This window comes from Ornithorhynchus anatinus, chromosome 5 (assembly GCF_004115215.2).
Source record: "Ornithorhynchus anatinus isolate Pmale09 chromosome 5, mOrnAna1.pri.v4, whole genome shotgun sequence".
Lineage (NCBI taxonomy): Eukaryota > Metazoa > Chordata > Mammalia > Monotremata > Ornithorhynchidae > Ornithorhynchus > Ornithorhynchus anatinus.
Genome location: NC_041732.1, coordinates 58423061 through 58446271, shown reverse-complemented (window position 1 = coordinate 58446271; position 23211 = coordinate 58423061). Strand labels below are relative to the sequence as shown.

Genomic DNA, 23211 nt, shown 5'->3' with positions numbered 1-23211 from the left:
GTAGGAAGGAGCACAGGTGCTCAATAAATATAATTGACCAATGGATTGACTGAATGAGCCAGGGAAGAGGTGAAGAAAAGGGGATATGGGGAAGAGGAGCAAGGGAAGGTAGGGGCAGGAGAAAAGGTGGGAGGGAGGGGAAAGAAGGAAGCAGTGGAAGTTGAAAAGAGAGAGAAAAGACAGAGAAAGGGGAAAAGGGAAAAAGGGAGAGTAGAGGGGCAGGGATAGAGCTTACAACATAGGGGCGGAGGCCCACCAGAGAACACGGTGTGCAACTCACCCCTGTGGGAGGGGCAGGAGAGCCACGTAGACCAGGGGGGTTCTGGACCGATGGAGAGAGGAACTGAAAACCCACTTTCCCTGGCAGCATCAAAGACTCCTTCCTTCCCTCCCCGCCGGGAATCACTTTCTCCAGTCCCGTTGTGGGCAGGCTAGAACCTGTTTCTTAGTCCGTCCTCTGGGCCCATTTCACAGATAGAGAAGACTGAGGCCTGAAGGTTGCCGTGCCATCTGGTTAGAGCCCGGGCCTGGGAGTCAGAGGACCTGGGCTTTAATACTAACTACATCACTTGCATGCTATGTGACCTTGGGCAAAGCCTGATGTGGGCAGGGATTGTCTCCCTTTCGTGCTGAATTGTACTTTCCAAGCACTTAGTACAGTGCTCTGCACAGAGTAAGAGCTCAATAAATACAGTTGAATTTAATAAGGTATCTGAGGCCCAGAGAAGTTAAACTATAGATCACACAATCAATCATTTACATTTCTTGAGCGCTACGTGCAGAGCACGGGATTGATTGAGCGCTTACTATGTGCAGAGCACTGCACTACAGCAGACAAGTGGGGGAGCTGGGATGAGAATCCAGGTCCTCTGACTCCTAGACTCTCCACTAGGCCATGCTGCTTCCCTCTCTGGTCTAACCACTGCTGCTGCCTCTGCTGACCACCACTGCTGGGCATCTGCTGGCCTCTGCTGCTGATTTGGCTGGTCACTGCTTCTGGCCTCTGCTGGCTCGCACCAAATAAATGAATGAAATCACTTCACTTCTCTGTGCCTCAGTTACCTCAACTGCAAAATGAGGCTTAAGACTGTGAGCCCCATGTGGGTCAGGGATCGTGTCCAAACTGATGAGCTTGTGTACCTCAGCGTTTAGTACAGAGCCTGGCACGGAGTAAGCACCTAACAAATACTATAAAAAAAAATGGAACTCTGGAGACTTGATCAGGCGGGATTTCCTAATTGGAACTTTGGAAGACCGGCAATTTTGAGGTCCTCTAATTGTAAGGCTGGAATAACTAATGGTCCCTCTCTCCTGACCTATTGTGTGGTAGAGAAGCAGCGTGGCTCAGTGGAAAGAGTACGGGCTTGGGAGTCAAAGGTCATGGGTTCGAATCCTGGCTCCGCCACTTGTCAGGTGTGACTGTGGGCAAGTCACTTAACTTCTCTGTGCCTCAGTCACCTCATCTGTCAAATGGGGATCAAGACTGTGAGCCTCATGTGGGACATCCTGATTACCCTGTATCTACCCCAGCGCTTAGAACAGTGCTCTGCACATAGTAAGCACTTAACAAATACCACCATTATTATTATTACTCACTCATGCATTTAGAACTGTGCTCTGCACACAGTGAGCGCTCAATAGATACCACTGATTGACTGACAGTGGGGTTAGATCCGAGCTGAGCACCGGAGTTGGGGAGAGCAGGGGTGGGTGTGATCAGCTTGTTATGCGCCAGCCACAATGAGAAGGGCAACATCTGGAAAGGGCAGGAAGTGGAGGAGCTCTCTCCATCGCCGGACAAGGAATGGCCCAAAGTCAGTCACGGAATAGACCAGGGAAAAGGTCCAGCCTCAGTCCGGTATCCAGAGAGCGGGCCGCTGCTCCTGACCTTTGCTGCTGACCTCTGCTATCGTCACTGTTGGGCCTCTCCTGGCCACTACTACTGGGCCTCTGCTCCCCTCTGCCGTTAGATACCAGAGAAGCAGCGTGGCTCAGTGGAAAGAGCCTGGGCTTGGGAGTCAGAGGTCATGGGTTCGAATCCCGGCTCTGCCACTTGTCAGCTGTGGGACTATGGGCAAGTCACTTAACTTCTCTATGCCTCAGTTACCTCATCTGTAAAATGGGGATTAACTGTGAGGCTCACGTGGGATGACCTGATTACCCTGTATCTACCCCAGCGCTTAGAACAGTGCTCTGCACATAGTAAGCGCTTAACAAAAACCGACATTATTACTGACCATCGCTGTTGGGCTACTGCGGTAGACTCCACTGCTGGGCCTCTGCTACCCTCTGCTGTTAGTCACTGCTGCTGGTCTCTGTTGGTCACCACTACGGGGACTCTGCTGTAGACACCGCTGCTGGCCTCTGCTGACCATCACTGCTGGGCCTCTGCTACCCTCTGCTGCTAGCCATTCATTGAATAGTATTTATTGAGCGCTTACTATGTGCAGAGCACTGTACTTAGCGCTTGGAATGGACAATTCAGCAACAGAGACAATCTCTGCCCAATGATGGGCTCACAGTCTAATCGGGGGAGACAGACAGCAGAGCAAAACAGAACAAAACAAAACAAGACAACATCATCAAGATAAATAGAATCAAGGGGATGTACACCTCATTAGCAAAATAAATAGAGTAATAAATAATATATACAAATGAGCACAGTGCTGAGGAGAGGGGAAGGGGGATGAGCGGAGGGGGAGGGGAGGGAGAGCAGTGGGAAAGGGGGGGTCAGTCTGGGAAGGCCTCCTGGAGGAGGTGAGCTCTCAGTAGTCACTGCTGCTGCCTCTGCTAATGTTGTCTTGTTTTTGTTTTGTTCTGTTTTGCTCTGCTCTCTGTCTCCCCCATTAGACTGTGAGCCCGTCTTTGGGCAGGGATTGTCTATCTGCTGCCGAATTGTACATTCCAAGCACTTAGTACAGTACTCTGCACATAGTAAGCGCTCAATAAATACTATTGAATGAATGAATGAATGAATGAATGCTGGCCATCACCGCTGGGCCTCTGCTGCTAGACATTGCCGCTGGCCTCGGCTGAACATCGCACTGGGCTGCTGATGGCCTTTTTTAAGGTATTTGTAAAGTGCTTACTATATGCCAGTCACCGTACTAAGCACTGGGGTAGATACAAGATAATCAGGTTGGATGCACACTTATGTCCATATCCTTTATTTATTTATGTTTATGTCTGCCTCACCCCCTAGACTGTAAGCTCTCTGTGGGCAGGGGACGTGTCTACCAACTCTGTTATATTGTACTCTCCCAACTGTACACTGTACACTGTGGTGCACACAGTAAGTGCTCAATAAATACAAATGATTGATTAATTGATTGATTGACATAGTCCATGTCCCATCTGGGGCTCACAGTCTTAATCCTGCCCCATTTACAGATAAGGTATCTGAGGCCAGGAGTAGTTAAGCCATAGGTCACACAATCAATCAATCACCAAAGTCACCCTTACAAACGCCCACTTGACTGGCTGGAGGAGCCATCCCTGTGTCATTCGCATTCTCCTTCTGGAAGGAATCCTGGCTAGTGGGGGTCACGGGCCAATTCCCCCACCCCCTGGGTGATTTCAAGAAACCCCTACCATTCCACACCCCTCCTTCCAGGGAGTCTGGGGAGGTAGAGGAATCAGAAATCATCAGGGTGTGCTATTAAGGCAGGGAGGAGAGTTTATCATTGTTGACAATCAGTACTTACTGGGCTCGTCTGTGGACAGAGCCCAGGACCAATGCTTAGTATGGTGTCTGGCACATGGTAAGGACTTAGCAAATACCACAATTATTATTATTATTATTAGAGTACTGTACTGGTTGCCTGCAGCATGAAGAGAGCTGGACTGATGGCTTTCTGGGTTCAGATAATAATAATGATGATGGTATTGGCTAAGCACTTATTTTGTGCCAAGCACTGTTCTAGGCACTGGGGTAGATACAGGGTAATCATATTGTCCCATGTGGGGCTCACAGTCTTAATCCCCATTTTACAGATGAGGTAACTGAGGCACAGAGAAGTTAATTGGCTTGCCCAAGGTCATACAGCAGACAAGTGGTGGAGTTGGGTTTAGAACCCACGTCCTCTGACTCCCAAGCCCGTGGATGACGTACAAGGCGCCTGCTCGATGTGGAGCTCAGCGCTGAGTGCCTCTGAGTCAGAGTCAGAGGTCATGGGTTCTAATTCTGGCTCCGCCACTTGTCTGCTGTGTGATCTTGGGCAAGTCACTTCACTTCTCTGTGCCTCAGCTATCTCATCTGTAAAGCGGGGATTGAGACTGAGAGCCCCATGTGGGACAGAGACTGCATCCAACCAGATTGCCTTGCGTCTACCCCAGTGCTTAAAACAGTGCTTGGCACATAGTAAGTGCTTAACAGATACCATTATCATTAATATTATTATCATTATTAAAGCACTATACTGAGCATCTACTCTGTGCAGAGTCCTGTACTGAGAGCCTCCTTGTGCAGAGCACTGTACTGGGCACCTACTATATGCACAGCACTACTTTAACCACCTACCAGGTAGAGAGAACTGTGTTGAGTGCGTCAATCAATCAAGAGTAGGTAATAAATAAGGTGTGCACACTATACACACTCTGCACACTACACTATGCAGTGCATACTACCAACACCTTGAGAAAGTACAAAGTAGACACAGTCCCTGCTCTCAAGGGACGATCAGTCTAATGGGGGAGGCAGATGGACCCAGATTGCCATGCATAAAACCGGGAAAAGAGGAAGGGCAAAGGTAGATCAGCCCCAAAACAAATAATTGGCATGCTATGCCCAGGAGTGAAGGGGTGGATGACGGGACAAGCTGACCAGGAAGGAGTCAGGTTGACTCTGCGGTGACTTTGAGAGCGAGGAGGGCAGGGGCTGGGGAGATCTGAGGAGGGAGGAAGAGGGTAATGGGTGGGAGTTGTGGGGAGTGGAGAGGCGGGGTGGTGTGGAGGTTGGTTTGGGAGGAGCGAGGAGAGCAAGCTGGGGTGGAGTGGGAGTTGGGTAGGAGGAGCTGGCCCGGGGGAGGAGCGGCCCTGAGCTTCTCACTCAGCCCAGTAGTTGTCTAGCCTCAGCCCGGCAAGGCCAAAAGAGGGATGCCATTTACCTGGTCAGCTTGGGCTGTCTACAGGAGGCTGAGGGCAAAATGTCGCTCGCAACCTCGTCATAAAGACAGAGCTCAGGGATGTCCAAACAGCGGGAAGGCCCCACGGGGGAGAGCTCGCCCGCAGGGTAATGAGCATGGAAATTGCATTCTCCAAAGACCGTGAGTTGTGGGACCATAATGGGACACTCCAGTAACGTTTTGAGGTGATAATAATAATAATGCTTGTATTTGTTAAGCGCTTACTATGTGCTAAGCACTGTTCTAAGCACTGGGGTAGATACAGGGTAATCAAGTTGTCCCACGTGGGGCTCACACTCTTAATCCCCATTTTACAGACGAGGTAACCGAGGCACAGAGAAGTTAAATGACTTGCCCAAGGTCACACAGCTGACAAGTGGCAGAGGTGGATTAGAACCCACATCCTCTGACTCCCAAGCCCGTGCTCTTTCCACTAAGCTATGCTACTTCTCACAGGAGGTGTCCCAGCCTGGTTGTCTCATCTTCTACCCAGCGCAATCCATCTAGTCCAGTTCACCAGGCCCAGTACAGTCCAGTCCACTCAACCCAGTGCATTCGGTCCAGTTCACTCAATCTCGGACACCCAGGCCAGTCAATTTACCCAGTCCACCTGGCCCAACCCAGCCCAGCCTAGTTCCCTCAACCCAATCCACCCACCCCAACGCAGCCAAGCCCAGTCCACCCAGTCCACTCCCCCAAACCTATTCATCCAGCCCAGCACAGCCAGGTCCAGTCCACTCGGCCCAGCCAGTCCAGTCCACTCAACCCAGAGAAACAGCGCGGCTTAATGGAAAGAGCACGGGTTTGGGAGTCAGAGGATGTGGGTTCATCAGAGGATGTGGGTTCTAATCCCACTGCTGCCACTTGTCTGCTGTGTGACTTTAGGCAAATCACTTAACTTCTCTATGTCTCAGTTCCCTCATCTGTAAAATGGGGAATAAGACTGTGAGCCCCATGTGGGACAACCTGATTACCTTGCATCTACCCCAGCACTTAGAACAGTGCTTGGCACATAATAAGCACTTAACAAATACCACCATTATTATTATTATTATTAACCCAGTTCACCCAGTCCAGTGCAACCAAGCCCAGTCCACCCAGCCCAGTCCAGCCAAGCCCAGCTCAGTCAATCCAGTCCACCAGATCCGTGCAGCCACCCAGTCCACCCGGCCCAGTCCACCCAACCCAGCACAGCCCAGCTGACCCTCTGAGGGCCTCTGGGAGGGGATGCTCCAGCACTTCGACGCCAAGGCTGCAGTTGCGTTCACCCCATTATCTGGACCAAGACCGCTCTATAGGTGGGAAGACAGAGACTTATATCTCTTATGACTGTAATTTATTTATTTATATTGATGTCTGCCTCCCCCGTTTAGATTGTAAGCTCATCTTGGCCAGGGAATGTGTCTGTTTATTGTATTGTATTCTCCCAAGCGCTTAGTACAGTTCTTTGCACACAGTGAGCGCTCAATAAAAAATAATAGGAGGAGGCTGCCTAGCCTGGCTGGGAAAGGACAGGTAGAGAGCCCAGTCTCCTCTTTCCCTCCCCTCCCTTCAGCCTTGTCCTCCTCCCTCCCCCATTTTGGGCCTCCCTGGCCCTGACTTCAAGAGCCGGCCAGATCTCCACACTGTCCCCACCCCCAGGCTCAGCGAGGGAGTTGGAGGACATCTGCCGTCAAGGGCACCCCTCGGCTCCACCCGCCATCCCAAACCAAACATCCAGTCAGAGGCCGAAGTGAGTGGTTAGGCAGGCTGGAGGCTGGACTCCACTGATGGAGTTTCATGGAAAGCTCAGGGTCAGAGCATGCATTTTCTGGCCACTGCTATGCTCCATCTGGGCTTCTTTTCCCCACATCTTACTGCCGGGGCGAGAGGGACAGGTTGGGAGGGTGTTCCCCTGGAGAACAGGGCACCCTGCAGGTCCCATCTTTTGGCATAGTTCCTGCAGAAGGCTTTGGCAGGACTCTCCCTTAGAGTCACCGTACCGGTGCCCTCTGTTGGGAGGATGGTCTCCTGCCCCCGGGAAGGCCGGGGCCTGAAGCCCTGCCTGTCCCTCACTAGTGACCACAACCTCTCCCCCAGAGAAGGTGACGTGCCCAGGGTCAGGGCCAAGCTGGGGGCCTCGGAGCTGCTCTGAGGGGTGGTGGTGAGAGTCGTATCCCCTGGACCCCTAGCTGTGGGGGGCAACTGTGGGGAGTCCACTGTGCCCATTTCTGCATGGCCGGAACCATTGTTTCCTCCACCACCGCCGGGTGGACTCTGGCTGGCCTGAATAGTGGCCGAGAAGGCCTTGTTTCTGCCCTTTCACTCTGTGCATCCCAGCTGCAGAGGTCGTTGACCCCAGCCCGGGTAGCACCTGTGGGGCACCATGCACTGGCCTGGGTCAGGCTGTGGGAGGCATCTACCCACACCCTGGGCTCAGCTCGGGCCAGACAGTTTCCAGGAGCACCACGTGCCAGCCTGGGCCAGGATCCAGGAGTCCCCCAGCCCTTGCTCGGGTCTGGCTCCCAGCAGATGGTAAAGTGGCCCCGGGTCTTGGCCGGGACTCAGTGATGCTTAATAATAATATTCACTCATTCATTCATTCAATCGTATTTATTGAGTGCTTATAGTGTGCAGAGCTCCGTACTAAGCGCTTGGGAGAGTACAATACAATAACAAACAGATACATACTCGGCCCACACTAGTTTACTGTCTCAAGGATGGTATTTGTTAATTGCTTACTATGTGCAAGACAGTGTACTAAGCACTTGGGTAACAGAACCTAATCGGGTTGGACATAGTCCTTGTCCCGCATGGGGCTAACAGTCTTAATCTCCATTTTACAGATGAGGGAACTGACGACCAGAAAAGTGAAGTGACTTCTCCGTAGCAGACAAGTAGTGGAGCTGGGGTTAGAATCCCAGGCCTGTCTGTGTCCCAGTCCCAGGCCTGTGCTCTATCCACTAGACCACACTGCTTCTTTCCAGGGAACCTGGAGACCTGGTATCAGGGACTCAGCCTCACAACCTCAACCCAGAGAGAGAGAGAGAGAGAGAGTGGCAAAGGAGCATGAAGACCACCTCTGGCCAAGCCTGGGAAGGGAGCAGTGGGGGACAATGGGGAGCAGCCAGATTGCCGGGCACCCTCTCCCCACTCCATCTTCCCTGGGCTATGTGGTATTCAGCCCCGAGCTGAGGCAAACCCCTGGGTATTTGGGGATAGACTGGCCACAGAGAGACAGCTGAAGGAGATCGCTTCATGTCCCCGGGACTCCACGGTGAGCTACTCTGAAGGCAGCATGACCTAGTGGACAGAGGAGATGCCAGGGACCACAGCCAAGTCACTGACACTCATTAATTCATTCGTATTTATTGAGCGCTTACTGTGTGCAGAGCACCTTACTAAGTGCTTGCGAGAGCACAGAACAACAATAAACAGACATATTCCCTGCCCACAACAAGCTCACAGTCTACACAGGGGGAGACAGACATCAATACAGATAAATAAATGACAGATATGTGCTGAATGCTGTGGGGCTGGGAGAGGAGAAGAGCAAAGGGAGCAGGTCAGGGAGACACAGAAGGCAGTGGGAGATGAGGAAAGGTGAGATTTAGTCTGGGAAAGCCTCTTGGAGGAGATGTGCCTTCAATAAAGCTTTGAATGGAGGGGAGAGTCATTGTCTGTCGATTTGAGGAGAGAGGCCGTTCCAGGCCAGAGGCAGGACATGGGCAGGGGTCGGCGGTGAGGCAGGCGAGGTGGAGGCACAGTGAGAAGGTTAGCACAAGAGGAGCCAAATATATGGGCTGGGATGAAAGAGACAAGCGAGGTGAGGTAGGAGGGGGCAAGGGGGTGGACTGCTTTAAGGCCAATGCTGAGGAGTTTTTGTTTGAAGCGGAGATGGATGGGCAAACACCCCGAGGAGGGAGAACAGGGATTGAATCCCCATTAAGTGTATGTGGCCGTGGCTGTCTGCACAGGTCCAAGGTGATCAGTTCATTCAACCGTATTTATCGAGTGCTTACTGCGTGCAGAACACTGTACTAAGTTGCAGAAGTGCAGGAGGGGAGGGATCCACAACTCTGGGTGGGGGGACCCCAGTCAGATACCCACCTGCAGGGAGGAGAGGGGACTCTCAAGCCTGCCTTCCCATTCAGCTTGGCTACTTACCCCACATTCCTTCCATCCTTCAAAACCTTCCTACAAAGCCACCTCCTCCAGGAGGGCTTCCCGGGTTGAAGCATCCCACCTTCTGGGTCTCGCCGTTTTCCCGACTTCATTGTCCCTTGGTGTGTTTGTTGATTTCTCTGTTCGTTATTGTGTTATTATTATGGTTGTCAGTATGGTATTTCTGAAGCACTTAGGCATGGCCCAGTGGCTAGAACATGAGCCGGGGAATCAGAAGGACCTGGGTTCCAGTCCCAGTTCCGCCACTTGTCTGCTGCGTGAACTTGGGCAACTCACTTCACTTCTCTGGTGCTCAGTTCCCTCATATGGAAAATGGGAATTAAGACTACGAGCCCCACGTGGGACAGGGACTGTGTCCAACCTGACTACCTTGTATCTACCTCAACGCTTTGAACAGTGTCTGGTACATAGTAAGAGCTTAAGAAATACCATTAAAAAAGGTATAGTAAGCACTGGAGTAGATATAAGATACTCAGTCTCTGTCCCCATTGGCACTTCCAATCTAAGTATTTTTTTTAAATACTGCATTTCCACTCATTTATGCTTCCCTCATCGGGCTATCTGCTCTTTCTTCACAGTGGGGCTCAAATATCCTACACTCTTCTATTCCCCAAGTCCTAGCAGAGTGCTCTGCACACAGCAGGTGTTCAGTACAGCACTTTGCACAGAGTAGATGTCAAGTTTAGCACTCTGCACACAATTGACACTCATTATGGTGCTCCATGCACAACCAACACCCAGTGCGGTGCTCTGCACCCAGAAGATGCTCAATACAGTGTTCTCCCTGGAATATTCATTCATTCAATCCTATTTTTGAGCTCTTTCTGTATGCAGAGCACTGTACTGAGTGCTTGGGAGAGTACAATACAACAATAAACAGACACATTCCCTCCCCAAAATGAGCTTACAGTCTAGAAGGGGGAAGACAGTCATCAATTTAAATAAATAAATTGCAAATACTTACATAAGTGCTGGGGGCACCCAGTATAGCCTTCTGCAAATGAATGACACTCAGTTCAATGCTCTCCCCAGAGTAAGTGCTCAGTACACAAGTGCTCTGTATACAATCAACACTCAGTGCATCCAATATGGCACACTGCTGGTGCCTAGGAAAGGACTTTGCTAAGAGTAAACACTTGGTACAATGCTCTGCATATGTAATAATAATAATGATAATAATAATAATCATGGCATTTGTTGAAAAGCAGTATGACCAAGTGGAAAGAGCCTGGGCCTGGGAGTCAGAGGACTTTTTTTTTCAGTGTTTGTTCTAATCTCAGCTCTGCCCTCCACCTGCTGTGTGACACTGGGTGACTCTATTCACTTTTCTGTGCCTCTGTTCCTTCATCTTTTTTTTTAACGGTATTAAGTGCTTACTATGTGCCAGGCACTGTACTAAGCACTAGGGTAGTTACAAGATAGGTTGGACACAGTCCTTGCCCCACATGGCATTATTCCCCATTTTTACATATGAAGTAACTGTGACACAGAGAAGTTAAGAGACTTGCCCAAGGCCACATGGCAGACGAGCGGCAGAGCCAGGATTAGAACCCAGGTCCTTCTGACTCTCAGGCCTGTGCTCTATACTCTAGGTCATGCTACTTCTCTATAAAATGGGGATTTATTTCCTGCTCTTCCCCCTACTTAGACTGTAAGCCCCGTGTGAGCCAGGGACCGTGACCAACCTGATTAGCTTGTCCCAATTGTAAGCCCCGTGTGAACCAGGGACCATGACCAACCTGATTATCTTGTCCCCACCCCAGTGCTTAGTACAGTACTTGGCACATAGTAAGTGCTTAACAAATACCACAGTCATCATTATTAGTATTAGGTGCAGTCTGCATTATTCCAGGGATGGGGGGACGATGACGGTGTCAGGTCCTGTGGTCCGCAGGGGATGCGAAGCTGGTTCCAAAGCCCCCCTCACTGGCAGAGACCCCTATTGTAGCAAGCCCTCAGGTCCCACCCCTTAGACCCCACCCATCAGGCTCCACCCTCTAAGGCCCCACCCCCTCAGGCCTTCCCCCAGGTCTCAAGCCAGGGACCACCAGGGCCCAGTTGGGAATTTGCTGCCAGGGGTCACGGGGGTCAAGGAGTAGTGGAAAACTGTCCAAGCGTGATAGCCCTCTCATTGGAGAAGCAGCGTGGCTCAGTGGAAAGAGCCTGGGCTTCGGAGTCAGAGGTCATGAGTTCGACTCCCGGCTCTGCCACTTGTCAGCTGTGTGACTGTGGGCAAGTCACTTAACTTCTCTGTGCCTCAGTTCCCTCATCTGTAGAATGGGGATTAAAAGTGTGTGAGCCCCACGTGGGACAAACCGATCACCCTGTATCTCCCCCAGCGCTTAGAACAGTGCTCGGCACCTAGTAAGCGCTTAACAAATACCAACATTATTATTATTATTATTATTTCCAAAGCCCCCCTCCCTCCCGGAAGCGTCTCCTTCCCAGCCCCGCTCTGGGGGGTCTCTAACCCTCAGTCCAACCCAGCCTGGGGAGGGGAAGAGTCCATCACTCAGCCTTCCCCCTTTCCCCGCACAGAACAGGGAATAAGGCTGTCAGTGACCTCTCCCCTTCCTCCTAATCAGATCTTCCACCTCCTCCTCCTCCTCCTCCTGCTCCACGGCCCCAGTCAGGGCCGAGCCCCCGGGCTGCTCTTCAGGCCTTGCGGGGGCGCGGGCCCGGGATCCGGACAGCAGAGCCTTGTTCGGAGGGACTGCATTCCTTGCGTGTAGGCGCCTGGCTCCTCTGGGACAGCTAAAACCTTTCTCCTCCATCGGGGCCGGCCGCCTCCTCCGGGGAGGGACGGGCAGCCAGATGCATGCCTGGGTGGGAGCAACCCCTACTTTTTCTGCTATCTTTTTTTTTATGGTATAATAATGTTGGTATTTGTTAAGCGCTTACTATGTGCCAAGCACTGTTCTAAGCACTGGGGGAGATACAGGGTCATCAGGTTGTCCCACGTGAGGCTCTCAGTTAATCCCCATTTTACAGATGAGGGAAAGTTAAGTGACAGAGAAGCACAGAGAAGTTAAGTGACTTGCCCACAGTCACACAGCTGACAAGTGGCAGAGCAGGGATCTGTTCAGTGCTTACTATGTGCCAGGCACTTTTTTCTAAGAGCTGAGGGAGATACTAGGTAATACAAGGACCGCATCAGGTTGGATACAGTCTATGTCCCACATGGGGCTCACAGTTGTAAACCCCATTTTACAGATGAGGGAACTGAGGACCAGAGAAGTGAAGTGACTTGTCCAAGGTCACAGAGCAGACAAGGGGTGGAACCGGGACTAGAACCCAGGTCCTTCTGACTCCCAGGGCCAGGCTCTATCCGCTTCCACATGCTGCCTTTGCTTCTCCCAGATTGAGAGTTTGGCTTCCCACGTGGTCCTTCCCTCCTTCCTTCCTCAAACAAGATTGAAAGCAGGGGTAGGTCATGAAAGAGGTGCCAGGGCTATGTGCTATCTGGTCCCAGAGGTGCCAGGGTTATTTCTTTCTGGCCCCAGAGATGCCAAGGCTCTTGCCTTCTGGACCCAGAGATGCCAGGTCTAAGACTTCAGGGCCCAGAGGTGCCAGAGCCATGTTATGTCCCAGCAGGACCTGGTCCAGATTAATTTTCTAAGACACCTAGATCAAGGTTCTGGCTTCTTGGGGGACTTTGCCCGTCGCTTGTAACCGGATTCCTGGTGGCTGCCAGCAGGCTGGAACAACTTCTCCCCTCTGGGTTTCCTGGCAGAGGGTGTGGGAGCGGGAGGGGAGGTCACAGAACTCCTTTTTCCTGCCCCCCCGGCCCCTCCCCGCAGCAGAAGTGGTTTGGTTGGGACGGGGCTCTGCCCCTACGAACTCACAATGCTTCTTAAACACTTACTCTCTGTGAAGCACAATACAATCATCAGTACAGGATGATTGGTTCCCCGCTCCTGTCCCACACAAGGCTCTAGGGGAGGGAGAGCCCCTTTTACAGGAGAGGCTCAGAGAGGTGAAGTGGCTTACCCAAGGCCACCTGGAAGGCCAGTGACGGAGCTGAGGCTTAGAATCCTGGTTTCCTGAATCCCAGCTCTGTGCTTTTCCGACAAGGCCACATTGTCCTCTATCTCCTCTCAAACCCGGTTCTAAACTGTATCAGTGCTCTGCCGACCTCCAACCCCCAGCCTTGGTTCCAAACTGTATCAGTGCTCCGCCGACCCCCAACCATCATCTCTGCTGCTAGATCGCTGGCCCCAGCTTGGCCACCAGAATGACCCCGGCCCAGCCTCCGGACTGTCCCCCAGAATAGCCCCAGAAATGGGCCTCAGAACAGCCTCCAGAATATCCCCCGGACCTGCCCTCCACGCCTCGAGAATGGCCTCTGGTACTTGTTTCCAGAATGACCCCCAGAACGGCCTCCAGAACGGCCTCGGGAATGGCCTCCAGAACGGTCCCCAGACAGACCCTAGAACGGCCTCCAGAATGGCCCCTGGAACAGCCTCAATAACATCCCCCAGAACGGCCTCCAAATGGCCCCCAAAACGGCCCCTAGAATGACTCCCAGAATGGTCCCCAGACCGACCCCCAGAACAGCTCCAGAACAGCCCACAGATCAGGTCCTGGAAAAGGCCCCCAGACAACCCTCCTCAGTGGCTCCCAAACTGGCCCTCGAATCGGCCCTGGAATTGCCCCAAAACAGCCCCTACAGTGGATCCAGAACGTCCTACAGAATGGCCCTTGGAAAGGCCCCTAGAATGGCCCCCCAAATGGCCCCCAGAATGAGCCCTACAATGACCCTCCCCAGAACAGCCCCCTGAATGACCCCCAACATGTCTCTGGACCAGCCCCCAGAATGTCTCCCAGAATGTCCCGCACAACAGTCCTCAGACCGGGTGCCAGACAGGACTCCAGACTGGCCCCCAGCCCCGGCTGAGAGTTGGGCAGTCGGGTGATGAATGATCCTCACTGGCAGGGCTGGACGCGGCCTCCCAGTTAAAAATAGCCCGGCCAGTTGGAGGGGACATGAAGGAGGGTCCCCCCGACCCCAGCCAAAGGCCCCTCTCCCGCCCCTCCCGCCAGCTGGAGCCCCTGAAGTTTCCCGCCACTCTTGCCCCCCTTCCCAGGCCTCCTCCAAGGAGGCCCCAGGTGTGCCGAGGAAGAGGAAGGAAGAACTGGCTGGCAAGGAGGGGTGGGGAAGCGGCGTGCCTACCTGTTCGCCGGTCCAGCCTCGGCTGACAGACCTCCGCAGGGAACCGGTGGGGACGGACAGGGAGGGGAGATGGCCGCCGGGGCCTCCTGGGGGCTGCTGGGGCTCCTGGCCTTGGCCTCCGGCTCCCCCGCCGCCGGTGGCCGCAGCTCTGCCCGTGTGTGGGGCCCCCGGTCCGACGGCTCGTCTCCCGGGGGACCGGGCGGGTGTGGAAGGAGGCGGCCTCGGCCTCCCGGAGGGTGTTGACCGGCTCCTGCAGGAATGAGCGGCCCAGGCTCCCCCGCCCCCGCCCTCCTCCCACCCCCCTCTCGCTGCCGCTCCGCTTTTCCTTTTTGATAATTGAGAAACCTGCTCTTCTGGTTGAGGGTGAAACATCTGCTTCTGGAGAAAGCTGGCGGGCGGCACAGGGCCGCCCCTCTCCACCCCCACCCCCCGGGCTACTGGCACACGGGAGGTGGATGTCGGGCAGTGGCGGGGGCCGGGTGCTCCCTCGGGCCACTCTGGGGCCTCCCCCGCGAGCCGGGCTGACCGGGCCACGGAGGAGGCCGTCTCGGGACAGTGCTCATGAGGAGAGCCCCTCGGGGTCAGTCCTGGGTGGAGGAGGCTGGCCCGGGTGGTCTCGGCATAAAGGGCGGGAGAGGGCCCGGCCTAGTCCTTCACCAGGATGCTGGCCCAACGCAGGGGCCACCTAGTCCCGTGGAAAGCCCTCAGACCCGGATCCGAGTTCCAGCTCTGCCATGGACCCACTGTGCAACCTTGGATAATTCACTGAACCTCTCTGGGCCTCAGTTCCTCCTTTGTAAAATGGAAAAACTAAGGCCTGCCTCAGGATAAGAATGTGAAAGGTCACGGCAAGTCTCTTGGAGGGGTCATTTTCCCCTGTTGAGGGAGCTGGGAAAATTTCCCCCAATCCCATTTCTGCAGCGGCCTCCACCCCCAACTACCGGGTCCTTCTCAATTTTCCTGACTTCTATGGGATCCTTTCTCTCACCATTGGAAGGAATCGTTGCCCAGCTGTGGAAAAAGCAGAGCACTGCTGGTAACAAAAGCTTCATTCTTTGAATCAATAGTGTTTACTCAGTGAGCGGCCCTGGGTTGGTCTAGGGGAAGGAGCCGGACTTTGGGAGTCACAAGACCTGGGTTCTAATCCCTATCCTGTCTCTAGCTGGGGTTGTGTCTTTGGCATAGAAGATTCTGAGCAAAGGGCCACCTGTTTGGGTGCCCGGGAGAGACCCAACGGGAATCCTGAAAAAAAACACATTAGCTGGTTAACGGGAGTAACCACTTTGGCTTCTGAAAGGACCTGCATGGAATAATAATAATAATAACGACAATAGTATTTGTTAAGTGCTTACTATGTGTCAAGCGCTTTTCTAAGTGCTGGGGCTAGATACAAGCTAATCAGACGGGACACAGTCTCTATCCCAAACGGGGCGCACAATCTTATTCCCCATTTTACAGATGAGGTAATTGAAGCGTAGAAAAGTAGTGATTCACCCGAGGTCACACAGCAGACAAGCGGTGGACTCGGGATTAGAACCCACTCCGGCTGTGCGTGTATTTTACAGTGAACTCCCCGCCGCCCGTCTCCTTGTTCGTTGCATCCTGTGCCCTTGAAAACACGAAGGGCAGAGACGGGAGCGTGAGTGACACTGAGAAACCCACTAGCACTATATTCATCCATCCATCCATTCATTCAGTAGTATTTATTGAGCCTTTATTGTGTGCAAAGCCCTGTACTAAGCGCTCGAGAAAGTACAGGACAACAATAAACAGGCACATTCCCCTCCAACAACGAGCTTACAGTCTAGAGGATGAGCTTAAGGTCAATGTCTTCACACAGGCTTTCGTTCCTGAGACGGTATCGCCTCCCAGTCTCCCAAGCGCTTAGTACAGTGCTCTGCACACAGTAAGCGCTCTGTAAATACCACTGATTCCCCAACCAGTCCGTGTGGGAAGCCGCATCTACAGAACTGATTTTCCAGCTCCTTCCTACGGGGCCCGAGCCTCTCTCTGCTCCTCCGTCTGTCCTTCCTTCCGTCCTGCAGGGTTATTCATTCATTCATTCATTCAATAGTATTTATTAAGCGCTTACTATGTGCAGAGCACTGTACTAAGCGCTGGGAATGTACAAATCGGCAACGGCTACCCTTGGGTCGGCCTGCTTTTGAGGAGGGTTGTGGTGGTGGGCGGGGGGAGGGCTATATGAAGCCTGTCCTCAGGTGGCAGCCCCCAGAACGGAACGGTGAGAAGCAGTGTGGCCTAGTGGATAGAACCCGGACCTGGGGATCAGAAGGACCTGATTTAACTGCTGGGTGATGTTAGGTAAGTCACTTAACTTGTCTGCCTCAGTGACCTCATCTGTAACATGGGGATTAAAATTGTGAGCCTCATGTGGGACAATCAATCAATCAGACAACTGTATTTGAGTGCTTACTATGTCCAGAGTACTGTACTAAGTGCCTGGGAGAGTATAATACAAGAGAATTAGCAGACACGTTCCCTGCCTGAAACTAGTTTACAGTCTAGAGACAAGCTTACAGTCTAATGGGGAATGTCTTCAAACTGATGACCTTGTATCTACCCCAGCACTCAGAACAGTGTCTGGCACATAATAAGCACTTAACAAATACCTTGAAAAAAAATGAAGTTTCTCTCCTCCTGCAGATTGTCCCTGGGGAGGCCGTTTGGATGCCCTCAGCCTCCTCACCCAGGATGTGCTCAGGGACAATATGTTGGCAGAGGGCCGGAAGAGTTCATCCTTGGACAAATCGAGCCGTCCTGCTGAGATCCCCCGCTGAACCAGTGCAGGGACGCAGTGAGCCCTCAGGGGCCGGGGAAGGCTCGGTGCCAAATGGGATTTGGGGTCAGGGTAATTGGCCTTCCGGCCACCCGGGGGACAGCAGCTTCCCAGCCCGGGTTTCCTGCTGGGCACGTGGCCACTGGAGGACCAGAGAACCGCCTCCCTGCACCCCAAAATCTTAGACCCTCCAGGATCCTGGGACCGTAGGACTTGTGGGAGCCTCAATTCATTCATTAAGTCATATTTATTGAGCATTTACCATGTGCAGAGCACTGTACTAAGCGCTTGGGCGAGTACAATACAACCATTGAAAGACACAGTCCCTGCCCACAACGAGCTCTATGGGCTGTGTCCAGGGAGGGAATGGGGACCGTTTTGGCTTTGAAATTCCTTCATTTAACCACTTGGTCCCATCTCAATCCATATCGCCCTGATTTGCTCCCTTTCTTCATCCCCCCTCGCAGCCCCCCAGCACTTACGTACAGATCCATAATTCATTTCTATTAATATCTGTCTCCTCCTCTAGACTGTAAACTCGTTGTGGGCAGGGATCGCTTCAGTTACATTATGTCATACTTTCCCAAGTGTTTAGTACAGTGGTCTGCACACAGTAAGCGCTCAATAAATACAATTGATTGAATGAATGACGGTGTCCAAAATACCAGCGTTGCAGTAACGATCTACATCGGCAGAGCAGGGATGCTGTCGGTGATCAGAAACATGCCCCGAGGTTAGGAATTTTGGATCCATCCACACCCATGCTTGTTGTCAAAGCCTTCATTGAGTAGCTACTGTGTGCAGAATGCTATCCTGGGGCACCTCCTGGGCAGAGCATTTGACCAGCTACTGTACTGAACGTAGGCTTTATGGCGAGCACTGCAGCCGAGGTGGCTTTAGTGGAAAGAGCGCGGGGCTGGGAGTCAGCTGGTTGGGATTCTAATTCCAGTTCTGCCACTTGCTTGCTATGGGGACTTGGATAAGTCACTTCCATCAATCAGTGGTATTTATGAAACTTTACTGTGTTCAGAACACTGTACTAAACACTTGGGAGAGTACAATACCACAGAATTGGTAGTCACGATCCCTTGCCCACACAGAACTTACAGCCTACTTAACTTCCCTATGCCTCAGTGCCTTCATCCATAAAGTGGGGATTCGTAATAATAACAAACAATTGTGGGTTTCGTTAAGCTCTTACTGTGTGCCAGGCACCGTACGAAGCGTTGGGGTGGATACAAGCAAATCAGTTCAGACACAGTCCCTGTCCTAGGTGGGGCTCACAGTCTTAATCCCCATTTTACAGATGAGGGAACTGAGGCCCAGAGAAATGAAGTGACTTCTTGCCTAAGGTCCCACAGCATTCAATACCTGTTCTCCTTCTTTCAGACCATGAGCCCCATGTGAGACAGACTCTGTCCATTCTGCTTATATCTGTGTCCACTCTGGCTCTTAGTACAGTGCTTGGCTCATAATAATAATAATAATTATGGTATTTGTTAAGCGCTTACTATGTGCTGAGCACTGTTCTAAGTGCTGGGTTGGATACAGGGTAATCGGATTGTCCCCCATGAGGCTCACGTATTTTAATCCCCATTTTTATAGATGAGGTAACTGAGGCACAGAGAAGTTAAATGACTTGCCCAAGGTCACACAGCAAAGTGGTGGAGCTGGGATTAGAACTCATGACCTCTGACTCCCAAGCCCGGGCTCTTTCCACTAAGTCATGCTGCTTCTCATAAATGCCATTATTAATATCATTATTATTAATAATAATAATGTTGGCATTTGTTAAGCACTTACTATTTGCAGCACTATTCTAAGCGCTGGGGCAGACACAAGAGAATCAGGTTGTCCCACGTGGGGCTCACAGTCTTCATCCCCATTTTACAGATGAGGTAAGTGAGGCACAGAGAAGTTAAGTGACTGGCCCAAAGTCACACAGCTGACAAATGGCAGAGCCGGGATTCAAACCCATGATCTCTGACTCCAAAGCCCGTGCTCTTTCCACTGAGCCACGCTGCTTCTCAGATAAGGTATTATCCCTTATCTTGTATCTCTCCCAGCACTTGGCCCAGTGTTCGGCAGACGGTCATATTGATCTAAAGGGTGATACAGGTAGGTAGGAGTTAAATCTATCTAATTATTCATTCATTCATTCAATAGTATTTATTGCGTGCTTACTATGTGCAGAGCACCGTACTAAGTGCTTGGAATATACAATTCAGCAGCAGATAGAGACAATCCTTGCCCAATGACGGGCTTACAGTCTAATAAGGGGAGACAGACGGACAAAAACAAGACAGCATAATCACGATAAATAGAATCAAGGGGATGTACGCCTCATTAACAAAATAAATAGGGTAATAAAAATATATACAAATGAGCACAGTGAAGCTGAGGGGAAGGGAAGGGAGGGGGGGAGGAGCAGAGGGGAAAGGGGGCTTAGCTGAGGGGAGGTGAAGGGAGGGAAGGGGAAGGGAGCAGAGGGCGGGGGGGAGCAGAGAGGGAGCAGAGGGAAAAGGGGAAGCTCAGTCTGGGAAGGCCTCTTGGAGGAGGTGAGCTCTCAATGCGTACATAAGTATTGGAGGATGGCTGGGGCAAATTTGTAACTCTTGCATCGAAGCAGGCTAGGACAGCGGGAATGAGGTGAGGAAAGTTTCTTGGAGGAGGCAGGCTTTTAGAAAGTCCTTCATGATGGGGTGAATGGATAGGGAAATTGAGGCAGTAGTAAGCTAAGTAGACCGTAAGCCCCGTGTGGGCAAGGGATCTTGCTTGTCTACCAATTCTGTGGTATTGTACTGTCCCAAGCGTTTAGTACAGTGTTCGGCACACAGTAAGGCTCCATAAATACCACTGATTGGTTGAAGTGACTCATCCAAGGTCACGTAGCAACCAAGTGGCAGAACTGGAATTAAGAATCCCAGTCACCTGAATCCCAGCACTGTGCACTGCCAGATTTGAAGGGAGAAGAAGTCATGGATTGGGAGGAGTGTTGTTGAGAGTCTTGTGTGGGATATGGGGACAAAGTGAATAATAGATCAGTGGTATTTATTGAGCACTTACTGTATATAGATAACTATACTAAGTGCTTGGTTGATTACAACCTAACTTCTCTGTGCCTCAGTTACCTCATCTGTAAAATGGGGATTAAGACTGTGAGTCCCACATGGGACAACCCGATTACTTAGTATGTGTCCCAGCACTTAGAACAGTGCTTGCCACATAGTAAGTGCTAAACAAATACCATCATCATTTTTACTGTTATTATTACTTAAAAACCCATGGTAAGGAGTTTTTGTTTGATGAGACTGTGAGCCCATCATTGGGCAGGGATTGTCTCTATCTATTGCCGAATTGTACATTCCAAGCACTTAGTACAGTGCTCTGCACATAGTAAGCGCTCGATAAATACTACTGAATGAATGAGAAGGTGGTTGGGCAGCCACTGGAAGTTTTTGAGGCGAGGGGAGACATGAATTAAGTGTTTTTTGAGAAAAACAATCCAGGCAGTAGAGGGAAGTAAGGGCTGGAATGGGTAAGACAGGAGGAAGAGAGATCAGCAAGGAGGTTGATACAGTAGTAAGTACTTGGATTAGCATAGTAATGGTTCGAATGGAAGGGAAAGGGTAAATTTTAGCTATGTTGTGAAAATAGAACTGACAAAACTGAATAAGTGGGTTGAATGAGAGCGATGAACCAAGGATAACGCCAAGGTAATGGCTTGTGAGACAGGGAATATAGTGTTGTTGTCTACAGTGGTGGGAAAGATGGGAGAGGACAGGATTTGGGTGAAAAGATGAGGAGTTCAGTTTTGTCTGCGGAACATCCAGGTAGAGATGTCCTGAAATCAAGAGGCTCAATCAATCAATCAATTGTATTTACTAAGCCCTATGTGCAGATCACTGTACTAAGCACTCCGGAGAGTACAGCAGAATTAACATTCTCGTTCCCCGCCCATAATGAGCTCACAGTCTAGAGGGGAGACTGACATTAATATGAATAAATAGGTAATTTACAATATGTAATCTAAAGATATGTATACAAGTGCCGTGGTGCTGGAAGAGGAGAAAACATCCAATAGCCAAAGGTCACATATTGTAGCGCAAAGATGATGCAGAAGGGAGAATGAGGCGGGGAAAAGAAGGCTTTATCGGGGAAGGCCTCTCTGGAGGAGCTGTGACCCTAGTAATGCTTTGAAGGTGGAGACAGTGGTGGTCTGGTTCATGTGGGAGGGGGAGGGAGTTCCAGGCTAGGGGGAGGACGTGGGAAAGAGGTCCGGGGGTGAGATAGACGATATCAGGGCAGAGTGAGTAAACTGGAGCTAGAGGAGTGGCGTGTGAGGGCTGGGCTGGAGTAGGGTATGCAAGACTGCACAGGAAGGGTCAGGGCTGGAGAGGTAGATTTGGGAATCGACTGCATAGAGGTGCTAGTCGAAGCCACGGAAATGAATGAATTCTCTAAGGGAGACGGAGAACAGAAGGGGACCTAGAACTGTTAGAAGGTGGGAGGTGAAGGAGGAGTCCACGATAGAGACTGAGAATGAGCGGCCAGAGAGGTAAGAGGAGAATCAGGAGAGGAGAGTGCCAGTGAAGTTAAGTTGGACAACGTTTCTAGGAGGAGGGGGGTGATCCTCAGTTTTGAAGGCAGCTGAGAGGTGGAGGAGGAATAGGATGGAGGACGGGTAGTTGGATATGACAAGAATGAGATCACTGTTGACCTTTGGGAGGGCAGTTTCTGTGGAGTGAGGGGAATGGAAGCCAGATTGGATGGGGTGGAGGAGAGAATTGGAGGAGGGGAAGTGGAGGCGGCAGGTGTGGACCATACCCTAAGGGAGTTTGGAGAGGAACGCTCCAACTGTTGCCCATCTTCCTCCTATCATTCCTCTCCAAACTCATAGGAGGAAGATGGGCAATAGTTGGAGCGTGGGGTCCAAAGGGTTTTTTGTTTTGTTTTTTGGATAGAGGATACAGGAGCATGTTTGAAAGCGGTAGGAAAGAAGCGGTTGGAAAGTGAGCAGCTGAAGTTGGAGGTCAGGGAAGGAAAAAGGATGGGGAAAACATTTTGATAAAGATGCAAAGGGATGTGGTGAGAGGTACAGGTGAAGGGGGTAGCTGTTTAGGTTAGGCAGGAGATCTCTTGAGATTTTGAACGATGGGAGAATCGAAGAGGGGCCAGGAGGAGGGAGGGACTGGAGAAGAGCAGGGGAGATTTTAGGGAGTCCACTCCTGATGGTTTCAATTTTATTGATAAAGTAGGTGGCCAGGTCTTTAGGGGCAAGATTTTGGGTAGAGAGGGGGAGTGGGATGGGGTGTTTGAGGAGAGAGTTAAACATCTAAAAAAGCTGGTGCAGGAAAAGGGTCAGTTTTATCTGACTTTCTCCCACTAGACTGTAATCTCCTTTGTAATAATAATAATAATTATTATTGTATTTGTTAAGCGCTTACTATGTGCCAGGCATTGTACGAAGCACTGGGGTGGATACAAGCAAATCGGGTTGAAAGTGTCTCTGTCCCACGTAGGGCTCACAGTCTCAATTCCCATTTTATTGAGAAGCAGCATGGCCTAACAGCAAGAGCACAGGCTTGGGAGTCAGAGGACGTGGGTTCTAATCCGGGCTCTGCCACTTGACTGCTATGTGACCTTGAGCAAGTCTCTTCACTTCTCTGGGCCTCAGTTTCCTCATCTGTAAAATGGGGATTGAGACTGTAAGCTCCATGTGACACAAGGACTGTGTCCATCCTGATTACCTTGCACCTAGCCAAGGGCTAAGAACAGTGCTTGGCACATAGTAAGCATTTAAAAAATACCATAATAATTATTATTATTTTATAGATGAGGCAACTGAGGCCTAGAGAAGTGAAATGACTTGCCCAAGGTCACAGAGCAGACAAGTGGCAGAGCTGGGATTAGAACCCATGACCATCTACCTCCCAAGATCGTGCTCTATCCAC

At 51.3% G+C, this 23211-nt stretch overlaps 1 protein-coding gene across 1 annotated transcript in view; it reads right to left on the bottom strand.

Annotated features, from left to right (window-relative positions):
* PLCH2 (phospholipase C eta 2) overlaps positions 1 to 14668 on the bottom strand; it is a 208117-nt gene extending 193449 nt beyond the window's left edge. The window contains exon 1 of the mRNA XM_039912213.1: positions 14461 to 14668. The gene's annotated coding sequence lies outside the window, so the exon portion shown is untranslated. The remainder of the gene's footprint in view (positions 1 to 14460) is intronic.
* Between the last annotated feature and the right edge of the window lie 8543 nt (positions 14669 to 23211).